The 13,057-nt window shown below is 35.7% G+C and overlaps 1 protein-coding gene across 4 annotated transcripts in view; it reads right to left on the bottom strand.

Moving 5' to 3' along the window:
* Positions 1 to 3,059, bottom strand: part of Trpc3 (transient receptor potential cation channel subfamily C member 3) — a 153,237-nt gene extending 150,178 nt beyond the window's left edge. For all 4 annotated transcript variants that reach the window (XM_033759997.1, XM_010611072.2, XM_033759998.1 and 1 more), the window contains exon 1: positions 2,953 to 3,059. The gene's annotated coding sequence lies outside the window, so the exon portion shown is untranslated. The remainder of the gene's footprint in view (positions 1 to 2,952) is intronic.
* Between the last annotated feature and the right edge of the window lie 9,998 nt (positions 3,060 to 13,057).

Genomic DNA, 13,057 nt, shown 5'->3' with positions numbered 1-13,057 from the left:
CATTATATAATACACATATTTTATATTTAGTCATACAATATTTATATATTATGTTATGTAAATACATAACAAGAAAAATATAATATAATACACATATGTATATATTATGTATATATTATATGTATAACATATATACTATATAATATACATACTATACATATTGTATATAAAATATATACATATTATATATTAACTTTCTGAGGCTCAGAGAGTGTCTCTGGAACTAGAAAGGGACATGAGAGAACCCTCTGGAGTGACTGAAATATCTGTATCTTGTTTTTATGGTGGTTATACGGTATTCATTTGTTAAATCTCATCAAACTGTACATTTAAAATGCATATGCTTTATTGTGCATAAAAAAGCCCACAAATCTAATCATGTCAGTCTCCTCTTTAAAATATGTCTGAGCTTCCCATTACTTTCAGTAAACACCAGTATCTTAACATCCGGCCCTTCCTGCCCCTGTGACACCAGCTCACTGCCCCTTCCCTTACACTTTCTGGCATTCAACTCCATGGGCATTTTTTTCCTCCTTTGTTGCATCTTCTACCACAGGGACATTGTACTTGCTTTTGCTTTTGTCTGGAATGACATCATGTTCTTCACACCTGCTGATCCTCCAAACTGCCAGCTACTCAGAGAAGCCTTACTGACTCCTAGATTGCATCGGATGTTGGCATGATAAACTCTTATCACATCTCCTATACAATACAAGTATCTTTCTAGTATTTATTGTAATTTGTAATTATATATTAGTGGGATATTGTGATTAATGTCTACCTTATCATTAGAATTTATGCACCACAAGGTTAAAAACAATCTGCCGTAGTCACTAGGTTATCCTAGCACTTCACACAGTGTTGGACTTAGTGTGTGAGTCAATAAATGTTTACTCATTGAATGAATACTGAATTGCAAATGGTAATACCCCTCCCACACTATGATACAATAGTATGCCAATTAATCTATTTATGCAGCTTTATTATTTGAGCTCAAATTGATGAGAAAAAATTTCAATTTCTAAACATTTTTACACTTATGCAAACTTTACAATATTGAAAATTTATGAAAATCAGACAGAACTTACAAAATTGCATTGTCATTATATTGCTAATGACTTTTAGAAGTTGAACTGTTAAATAAGACTATTTCTCATATAATAATACACTGAATTTTGTCTTTGCCAGAATTATCTCAGTTGCAGTTTATTTGATGAAAATTGAAATATGTTCTTAAAAATCCATAGTGTACTCTTTTAATAAGAGGAAAGAGCAAAGTCATTATATGACTACCTCAACAAAGCCATTAGGTCCTATTTGGAAATCATTTATAAATGCTTTTAAGGTCACTGACCTCATCTTTTGAACACATTATAGTTAGTATTTACAGAGTATTTATTGTGAATTTTTCTTTATGTTTACTCTTAGCAACTCTCAGGCAAGTGGAACATTTTTCTTTACAAATTTGCAAGCTATGAGAATAATAAAAAGTAAGGTATTTTGAGCTAATAATAAAAGGGTACTATCTAAAATAATTTGGACAAGTAAATGACCTCTACAAAAAAGAAACAAAAATCACCGTCTCTGTTATATAAAATACTTGGTATAGCAAAAAAAAAATTCATCTCACATTGGTGAAAGCGAAACCTGTTATGATGTTGGTCAGCTCATGATTAGGATTTGCTTGTGCAGATGTGCACAAACATTCCCTTTATGTCAGGAAAAGCAACAAAAAACGATCCACATTTCCGTTTTTTTCATCTTAGCTGCCAGAAAACTAAAAATCAAATTCAACTCACAAGTTCCCCAAATTTTTCAGGTGCCTGGAAACATTTATTTTTGGGGGACACTTTGATATTTTTATATTATACATTTAAAAATGATTTTGCAATTATTGGGTAGACATGATAAATTTCTGTAAAAGAGTCTGTACTGAATTAGAAAAATATATTGGATAATAAACAGTATTCTTTTAAATATTTGCATGTCACCAGTGAACTGGTCTCTGAAGACTGACTGGAAGACAGGAACTGCCTTTCGCCCCCATGTATTAGCATGTACCACAGTCAACCAGGCATGTCCCCTGGTTATAGCAGCGGCTCAGCAGATGTTAGCCAAAATAAGTGAAATTACCTAAGACAACTCTGAATCAATTTTCGAACTTCTTGGTCTTCTATTTGGTGCCCAAATGATCTGTACTACATTCATGCTTTCAGATTTAGCTAAGAAATCCAGATAGAAGCTTGAGTTTCAAACGGAAAAGCTGTGAGCCAAAATAAACCTTACCTCCTTAAAAGAAAAGAAAAGAAAAGAAAAATTAACTGATCTTCACAGGAGAAAAAAATGATTTTCAAAACTGTAAATTTAAAACAAATTGCTTTGCTGTGATTGAATTTGGGGTCAGGGCCCTCAGAAGACGGATTGCTGTGAGTGGGAATACATTGCACCTTTTGAAACCTAGACTACAGCATCTACCTGCTTCACTTCAAAATCTATCAACAGCATTAAATCAATGAAATTCTCCTGATTTTTATGCAGTGAACTCTTTGAAGCACTTTTAATAAAACTTGTAGATGATCACAGGTACTGTATCAGAATACAGTAATACAGAATTCATGATTGGCCTTGTGAGTTTGGCCCATGTTAGACTGGATTCTAACTACTGGGAGGACCCATAAGTGGCCAGATACCTTTCTTGTTTTCACTAGTAATGTCAATAACTGCCTGCTTTTACTCATTTTTTAATCTGAAGATCACTTACTTGGTTTTAGTGTAACTTTAGATAAAGCACGTACTTAACTCATCAGCCAGCCATACATTTCTGCATGCCTTCCTCCCCTATTTTTAGATCTGATCTGAGAACCAGGTCCATTTTTGCTAACACACACAAAGAATAAAGTCATTCTCACCGATCTGGAAAACCTTAGACATAGCTTTTAACCCTGTACTCACAGTTCACTCCTGTGGATTAGCAATTGCAGTCACGCATGAGTTAATGGAGAGCAAGAACCTGTTCTCTCATTTTTCAAACGTTTCTGAAGACAGATGAATTTTCAGATTCTGCATTTATATGACAGTGAAATCAGGATGATGACTTTTTCTCTCTTTCTCTCTGGGTGTTAATTATTCATTGAAAAGCTTTTTAAAGACACAGTTCAAATTTCTTTAGTGACTCAATAAAATTGCAAGTAGTAATTGGAGACCTTTCTTTATTATGGCACTGTTTTATTTCTAATCACTTTAAAGCCACTTTCTGCAAGCGTGTACAGGCATTATCCCTTGCACATTATGGTATCATCAGTACCACCATTAGCAGGACTTGCCCCAGTCATTAGTCCTATACTTGTGCCTGGTTGGTTTTGACAAATTCACTTTCTCACTCAGCATCTGCCTAGGCCAAGGCAGGGAGAGGACTCAGAAGTACAAAGAGAACATGGATATTTGGCCCAGAATTTTCTCTCCTGGTTTGCCCACATGTTGAGATAGTGTACATGAAAGAAACTATATAGAAAATAGCCAAGTTGGATGACAGAGTAGTCCTCACGTATAGCAAGTCTAAGATTTCATTAAGTGTTGTTTGGGATGCTGTTAATGTTATTACAGTAATACAAACATCAAAGGAAATCAGATCACACACTCGGGGAAATCATTCCCTGCTGGAAATCCTGTTAGCTGACTTCAATTATCCTGCGATTTTGCTCATTCAGAAGGCTGTGTCAGTCTCATTATCTCACTCCAAATCGCCTGTTTAATGAGTGTGCATGCATTTGAAACCCATCAAATTAAGTAAAATAAAATTTTAATCTTGTGCTTGTTTGGGTTCAGATCACAGCGGTAACAAAATTATTCCGATTGCAAGCATTGTGTCTGTGGACAAGGGTAGAAGATAAACAAGAAGGATTGAATCAGAAAGAGAAACTTTGCGAAGAGAAGGCTTAAAAGGTCTCCCACGTAGATGTTTCTTTAAGGATTAACACCTGTTTTTGAAAATACACTTTAAGATTTGTTAAATTCTCTCCATCTTAGTCTCTAAAAGGAAAAACACATATATAGATACATTCAATATATTTATCCCTTTTTATCTTCAGTTTTCGTATGATAAACGTTAAATATAGAAAAGTAGAGAGTCTAGCATAATAAATACATGCATAAAATCTTTAAAAATAATTGTTACCATTATAGCACGTTTATGTTATAAACTCAAAGCATTTTAAAACTAATTTGTATAACATGACATTGCACTCCTCAATACTTTAACATGCATCACTGAAAAACCAGTATATTTTCTTAAGACCAGCTTTATTATCACACCTTATATAAGTAGCAATTATCCTTATTAGTCTTTAATTTTCAGAAAGCATTCAGTTTCTCTCAATTATTCTAAAAGAAGTCCTTCAGTGCTGTTTTTAGCCAGAAAATACTTATTCTTAAATATCACAAATTCAACTTCAATTTAAATGTATTTATAGGGGTCCCTATAAAATTTGATGTTTACATTCCTTGTGGGGAGTTGGCACATGTACATAACACTCCAAATTCTTTTTTTATTCTTTATCCCTGCCCTTACTTCCCTCTCCCTCCATCTCTTGATCCCCTTCACCTTTGAGAAAAATCTCCCTACTTCCTATTATCTTTTATTCTGTATTTTATTTTTACCCCAGGTTTCTCATATAGGAAAAACTATGTGATATTTAAATTTGTGTGTCTGATTTATTTCACTTAATAATGTGATCTTAAGGTACACCCATTTTCATACAAATCACCCAAGTTTACCTTTCTTTATGGCGGAGTAGTACTCCATTGTTTGTAAACAGCACATTTTCCTTATCCATTCATCTGTTGGTGGACACATGGGCAGCTTCCAAGGTTCAGCTATTATGAATTGGCTGCTGTAAACATGGGTCAGTGTGTACCACTGTAAATATGGTGTCTTTAACTGTTGGGAAGTTACTTAGAAGGAGATTAGCTGAGTCAAATGGAATTTCTAGTTTTAGTTTTTCTGAGGACTGTCCATACTGATTTCCATAGTGGTTGTACCTTAATACTGTGAAAGGGTTTCTTTTTTCCCTGAAGTCTCTCCAGCATTTGTTATTATTTAATTTCTTGATGATTTATTTCTGGGATAAGATGGAATCTCAGATACACTTCTAACCTTCAGTTATACTTTAAAATGCAGCCAAGGAAGGAAATCCATCTTATTGTATTTCAAGCATCAGAGATTGGTTGTATCAAAAACTGCTATTTTTCAGTGTTTAATTAAAAGTATTCTTGCCTTCTTTGTTTTAATCTCTGAAAAACAAATTCTATAGGAAGCCCAGGATACATGGAAATGTTTTCTATTGCATAATAAACAGAAACTCTCAAAAGTTTTGACACAAGTGTGGGAAACAAGTTCCAAGAGTGAAATGGCTTGAATGTTAAAACATCATAACCTGAATCTCACTATTATGTTGGTCTGAAATGCTGCTGCTGCTGAAAATAACTTGATTAATGAATAAGTCTTTTGTAGGTCCTGATTTCCATCAGCAAGCCCAGAAAGGACCTACCAATGAGTCCTGCAGATGGTGTTTCTGTATTTCTCTGAGGACTTGTCAGGGATGCCCAGCCACTAGGTGGTGCCACAGATCTGTGGGGCACACTCTATGTATCTTGCCATCTGGGGTTTGTCAGGGAAAAATTGGAGCCTCCGTTGTTACCAAACAGACCCTTCTTAGTAACCTCACAATGTGAGAATGTGGACAACATATTTGGGAGGGGAAATCAGAATTGTAGCACACCAGTTTGGAGAATCTACTCAAAACAGGCCCAGTGACATGTGGTGTGAGTGACAGTTGCTCATCCACAGTAACTAATTCCTCATTTTGGACCTCCCAACTCTCTCAATAGTTTTGTACCCTCTAAGTATCTATGTAACCCGATTTTGCAGATGACACTTAACAAGAATATCCAAATTGTAGTTTTAGCCAATGAGATTTTTTAAATCTACTTGTGATAATGAAGTAGTGATACTGGTTATAACTCAGAAAAAAAAGATTTGTTGTTAATTTGTGAAAAATAAGTATTTCCTCAAGAAAAGTTATTTTAAATTTTAAAATATTTTTAGATAAGAAAATCTTGCTTTTGGTATTGTCCTTTGAGATGCTAGGGCAATTATTTACAAGCATGATGTTGCTTGATATGAGAAAAATAAGGGAAATATTTTCAAAGTCAAATTTATTAAATTTAAAGAACTAGTCAACACTAAGAAAATGTCTTTTTTATATCTGTGTATTTTTTTCAGTGTCAATATTGTCATTCTTTCTTGAGATGATGATGACAGTAGAAGTCATTTTAAAAGCTTTGGCCAAATTTAACAAAAAATATGTAATCCATGTCATATTATTTTCATATTGGAAAAAGAGTATGTTCAGGCTCAGGCTATCCATTTCCATATACCACACCAGTGCAGAAGCTATGGTATCTAAATAGGAATCTTTTTGTAATAGCTAAAACTTGGAAACAGCCCATTTGTCCATCAGTTGGAGACTGGATAAAGAAGATGTGGTTTTTCTATAAAATGGAGTACTACTCAGCCATAAAGAATAAGAAATTAGAGCCCTTCATAGGAAAATGGATGCATATTGAGGCCATACTCTTAAGTGAAATAAGTCACACATGTGTAAACACTGAATAGTTTCTCTAGTATGAAAAACTATAATTGTACATAAGATCCTAATGGTATAATTGAGAATGTGAAATAGAAAGAAAATGACTAAAGGTGTAGGGGAAGTGGGAAGGGTAGGGGAAAGGAAATAAGGGAAAAGAAAAAATATGAGAAAATGAAAAAATGGAAATAAAGTATTTGTAAATAGGGAATGGAGGAGGGGGTGAAGGGAGGGCAGGGACAAGGGGAAAAAATGAGAACCAAGACCTGTCACATAAAGGTACAAGATCCCAATGATGAATGTAACTGTACTGTATACCTAAAATGTACCAATAAATTCAATGAGGGGGGGAAAAAAAAGGAATCTTGTATTTGTTCAGTGGTGGTAACTCTGCTCCATGTGCCAATGGGCGGCTCGCCTGGGATGGAGGAACCATTTGGTTAGTGTGAACATGTGACAGAATTCATGCCAATAAGATATGATAAAAACTTATTGGGATGAGGGAGAATCTTTTAGGAAGAATGACATAGGGAAAAAACATTTTTGTTCTGCTGGACACTGCTACCTCTGCAGGTGATGTCTGATAGTATGTCACCCATCGGAAAATCATGATGGAAATTGGAACAAAAGTAAAGCCAGTACCTAGAGGTTGGCAGCGCACAAAGATGGAAGGAACTTGAGTCTTTCATGATGTGGACTGGCTTGGAACCATCCTACTACTTATGAACCAATTATGTAATGTGAATATCCCTCTCTATAAACCTACAGAGCCTGAAATTCTTTTTCTTTTACTTACAGCCAAAACATTTTGACTGATAATCCATGTTTTTGCTGCCTAAGTCAACATTTGAAAAAAAAAAAAGAAGAAAGAAAAAGAAACTAAAGGATAGAAATGCAAGTGTCAAAAATGAAGATAATTTTACATTAATGAAACACAGGAACAAACACATGAGAATTGTATTCCAAGGAAGTAATTATTATTATTACTTTAAATTGTCCTTGTTAAACACACCACACAATGTGTTACAGTAGTGTCATGTCTGTTGTGATTTTTGTTTAGTCTAGAAGAAATTCTGTTTAAAGCTTATGTCTTTAACATTTAATAGAGTCATGCATCATTTAAAAAAGAGGATATGTTATGAGAAGACTGTTAAGTGGTTTTGTTATTGTGTAAACATCATAGAGTACACTTTAACAAACCAAGATGGGTGTAATGTCACTAGACAATGTAATCTTATGGTACTGCCATGATATATGTGTTCTGTCATTCATGGAAGCCTTGTAATGTGACACACGACTCTATTTTCAAGACTAAATTTTTACCACAAAGAGAGTAGGTTTCAACTCAAAGCCGTAGGCAATGATGTTTAGCTAAAATTCAGTGATATAATTTTGATTTAGTTGAACTTACTTTCATGATACATTGTTATGGTAAATTATAGTGTTTTTCTCTTTACAATAGTAAGTTCCTATTTTAAAGTAAGAACTATTTTAACACAAATGTTAAGTAAATATTAGTGGAGTTGGGGCATAGATATGACAAAAATTATGAAGTGTCTCAGGGATGCCTGAAGTTCAGAGGCTAACAAACTGCAGGGGCAGAGAAAATACGTATACCACTGCCATTTGGCTGGACCATTGCTTTCTGATAGACTGTTTATGAAGATCTTTTTAACATTTCATCCACATGGATTTTACAAGATAAATTAGACATAAATATGTCATTCCCACCATCTCCATGGCTGCTTCCTCATCTTGGTCTTAATGCATAAGCCTCTCTGGGCTTTCATGCCTCCATGAGGAGAACTGGTTCGTCATGCTCTTGCTTGGACTTTTGTTTGTTATTTTCATGGTTTTGAACTTTCCCCCTTGACCAGCCCAAAGATTTGTATTATTTCTCAACCTTCATTAATTCTGATCCCTTTGAAATAATGTGTCCCTCTTCTCCAGGTCTTCCCCCAATCCTGTCAATCCTTCACCCACCAGCTCAACAGCTTCCTTCCATGTCTCAGGTCTCAGTCCTCCCTGCAGTTGGAGTGGACCTCTTCTGCCATAGTTTTTTCCCTCAGCACCAATGAAACTCACACCTACCTGTGGGCTGAGTACATACGAGCTCCTTGAGAATGACAAGTTTGCCTCAGTTATCTTCATTACATTAGAAAACACCTGGAAAGTATTTATTAAATTGCAATGAACTAGAGCCAAATCATTAAATTAAATTAGTCTGAAATGAACATGATTATTATATTTACTATTTTTCTCATTGAGCTTATTGGTATATTTTAGATATACAGTACAGTTATATCCATCATTGGGATCTTGTACCTTTACATGACAGGTCTTCATTTTCATTTTTTTCCCCTTACCCCTGCTCTCCCTTTACCCCCTCCTCCCTTCCCTATTTACAAAAACTTTATTTCTATTTTTTCATTTTCTCATATTTTTTATTTTCCCTTATTTCCTTTCCCCTACCCTTTCCACTTCCCCTACACCTTTAGCCCTTTTCTTCCTATTTCCATGAAATAGGATGATGATTTTATTTTTAAAATGTTATTTTGTCATTTCACAATAGTTTATATCAATTTCACTTTGTTTTTTCCCCTCCAAAACATGAGAGTCCAGCAATGGAAAGGATCTGCAGCATTATATTACAATAAAAGGATACTATCTTAACCATCCAAGAGCAAACTTATGATATTTTTTTAAGACACCCAGAAAATGTGGAGTTATTTTCCTTAGAGATCCATTCCAAATTTTTACATCTGGTATTTCAGGAAGTTTTCCCTCACATTGAACTACAACCTCTTCAAACTTCAGTTTAATTTGTTTCCTATTGATCTAGTCTCATGGTGTCCATAAGAAACAGCTTGTCATTATTCACTTAATCTGCTGCAGTAACAGGAAAAGCCAGCATGCTTAAATATCCAGTGGAAATACCCTCATAGCTTTATTTTTAAATCAAGAGTCAGTAGGCATTTCATACTAATAGGGTAAATTTTGATTCCATTTTGTTGTTGTTGTTGTTGTTTGAGCATGGAGCTCTCCTCTAAGGAGAAAGATATTATTACAACATGGCAGTTCTTATCAGAGGAGAAATTCAGAGAGAGAATCTTGTTGAATGCTTGTTTGTTGGTTGAAATGAGGTTCTTGCTATGCTGCCCAGGCTCGATTTGAATTCCTGGGTTCAAGTGATCTTCCTGTCTCAATCTCTCAAGTAGCTGGGACTACAGGTGTCCGCCACCATGCTTCATAGTAAAAACTGTTTGAAGAGGGAAAAATGGCTCAAACTTGATTTGTGAAAAAGGAAATGTCAAAGGAATGAGTTTAAATGAATGTTCAAGGTTACAATATGATGGCAGGGGATAGCTGATTAGAGAAAAACTGCAGAAAGTTTACAAGCAGTACACAAGCACCCAGCTGGAATTAAGCTAAAGGGGAAGATAGTTTGACTGAAGCCCAACTGGGGAGGCCTGGGTCCTGGACACCTTGCTAGCAGGACAGGATTCCCACAGTGATGACATTAAAGTGAGAAAATTGCACGCAAATGAAGTGAATAGTAATTAGAAGTAGAGCCATACACTGTCTGCTTTGGAGAACAATTTGGTAGGAGTTGGCAGGAAATTATAAGAGATAAAGGAAGAGCTTTCTGTAGGTGTAACTGAATGGCAGACTATGAAAATAACTAAAAAGTAGAGGTTTATTTTGGTCATGGTTTTGGAGGTTGATACTGGTGAGGGCCCAAGGCTGCATCACATGGTGATACAGAGTAGGGGTCCTAGCTCTGGCTTCTCTCTCTCTCTTCTTATAAAGCCATTATGGCCACCATGGGGCCCCACTGTCATGACCTCATCTAATCCTAATTACTTCCCAAAGGTCCAACCTGCAAATATCATTAATATATAAATTTTGGGATTAAATTTCCAGCACATGAATTTTGGCAGACATATTCAAAACTATAGCACATTAGAAAAAGAAAATGAATTACAAGACAGGTAAATTACAAATGAACTCCCAGGAGAACTTGGCGAAGGCACTTATTTGTCATTGATCTCATTGGCTGGTTCCAACCAGTGCAGATAGATAACAGGTCAGAGTTGCTTATCTCTGGCTGTTGGCATCACTGACTAAAGCGAACTTCCAACATAAAAGTAGCTCAGCTTCCTAGTGACCACTGTAATCTTATCCGATTTTAATGCAATTGAAATAGCTTGAAGCTTCAATGACTTTACCGGTCCAGGAAATTTGAGACCTTCCAGAGAAAGAGCAGAAAGAGTAGGAATGAGAGTCAAAATATATCAGTAATAAAGACGTATACTAACCTAAGGAAACAATATGATCTATCATTTGTTGTTTGACAAAATCCAGTTTAACCACCTACAAAAATCTAAATGGGGTGGGCAAACAAGTATGATGTGTTTATACTCAATATCTTAAAAAATTCTTAGAAGGACTCATCGGTTTAGGCATCAGCCTTGTCTGCTCTCAACAAATGTAAAGCAATGGGCTAGATACCATGGGCTATAGACAAAAGACAAAGACATGGGCTGCCTTCTTGGAGCTATAAACCCTTGGACTCCATGGAAGGCAGTTCTATTACTTCTTTTAATTATACCCAGTGGAGCCCCCAAAGCATTGAGCATAATACCTGCCTACTTGCTCCCTATCATCCATCACTGGGAAAGTTCAGAGGATTTCCTAAGAGGGGAGATATGAGCTGCAAATCTTCCCATCCTCTTTCTCAGCAACATGGTTAGTCACCCTCTGCATAACACACACACACACACACACACACACACACACACACACACCTACCTCATGCTTTTGTTAATCACAAGACTTTGGGAAGATAAACACATTTTTGCCTTGCATGGTACTCATTTTTCCATACAATATTTAAATAATGTAAATATACAAAGGGAAAAGAACTGTTAAATTTATTATTCAGTGCCTCAAAGACAGCTTGGAACTCACATATGATTTTAATTCTCATGAGAGCAAGGAGTCATTTTCCTCACTAAAGTGAGTCCCAGTTTTTTTTCAAACTGGCTGAGGTTAATAACCTGAGAAGAATTTCTGATATATGCTGCAATATAAAAGTAGTGAAAATCTTGACCTCTCTTGGCAAAAGGTTGAGAAATATATCTTATGGTTTTAACTCTTATTTAACATCAAAACATTATTTTTTAATGTGCAACACAAATAAAAAAATGTTTGTTCTAAAACTTTGACTAAAATATGGGAGGTATCCACACAGATTATTGAGTCATGACAATATCAAAAGAGGCTCCTTAATTTAGGTTTCCGTGAGGATAACAGAATGATGCTTTTTCAAAACAATGGCTAAGAATGAATGAACCCCAACTCTGGGATGGAAAGAGACATAAATTTTACCATATAGTTAATTTGTTTGAAGAATTTATCGTTCCAATTTTAGTATATGTGCTGCCAAAGTGAGCACTTGAAGAATTTATAATAAAGATGAATATCATATGGTGAGGTTGCTCTGACAGCGGAGTCTGAGATAAGAGCTCTTGTTTTGGTATGCATTTGACTCCTTGGGAGATAATCCCAAGAAGCAGGAGTGAGTCACAAGAGGAGACAGGGAGGAAGAAAAACAAATATAAATAGCATCGTTATAGAGGTCTCTGCTAGAAGCAGCAAGAGACTCGATTCCGCTAGAAAGTCCATGGAATGTCTTTCAGATTTGACCACTAAGAAAGGCAGGAAGCTGGAACATTGATTGACTGGCTCTGTACCTCATTGTATGCAGGATTGCCTGCAAGGTCACTGTGCTTATGCTTGCATAAGAGGCAAGGAAGCCACCTCCTGTAGACAAGGTTCTGGGACAGAATGCGATAGTGAGAGGGAACTGTTTGCCACAGATGTCACTTGAGATCAGAAACTGACCAGGGAATTGGAAACGGGTACCACAAAAGTCACCTCAAGGGTTCTGCCAGCAATTGGTGGCATCTTACTAAAGAGTGGTGAAAGCCACTAAACAATAGGGCTAGAACTAGAATCAGACTTATCTGGTATGTGCTTCTTTTTTTTCTTTATAGGTCCCAGAGTATTCACAACAAAATATTCACCCATGTTCAGCCTCTGCTCTCCATCTTATTCATGCCATTGTTCAGATGGAGGCTTTGGGTTCTTTTTCGCTCTCCATTAACTAATGTCAACAGCAGGCCTAGGTGTCTTTCAAAATGTTCTGTGAAGTGTTAGTATCCTATATGAACAATAACTAATCATAAGCAGGACTCCATGTGTCCATCAGCAATCTCTCTAATAAAAGACTATCTTCTGAGTAATACAACTACATGTATATATGTATGTATACATATACACACATATGTATGTATGTGTATATATATGTGTGTGTGTGCATATATATATATATCTATATATATATATCT

The sequence above is a fragment of the Fukomys damarensis genome, unplaced genomic scaffold, assembly GCF_012274545.1.
Source record: "Fukomys damarensis isolate Sample0158 unplaced genomic scaffold, DMR_v1.0_HiC HiC_scaffold_38, whole genome shotgun sequence".
In the NCBI taxonomy this organism is placed as follows: Eukaryota; Metazoa; Chordata; class Mammalia; order Rodentia; family Bathyergidae; genus Fukomys; species Fukomys damarensis.
This window is presented reverse-complemented; position numbering and strand designations above follow the sequence as displayed.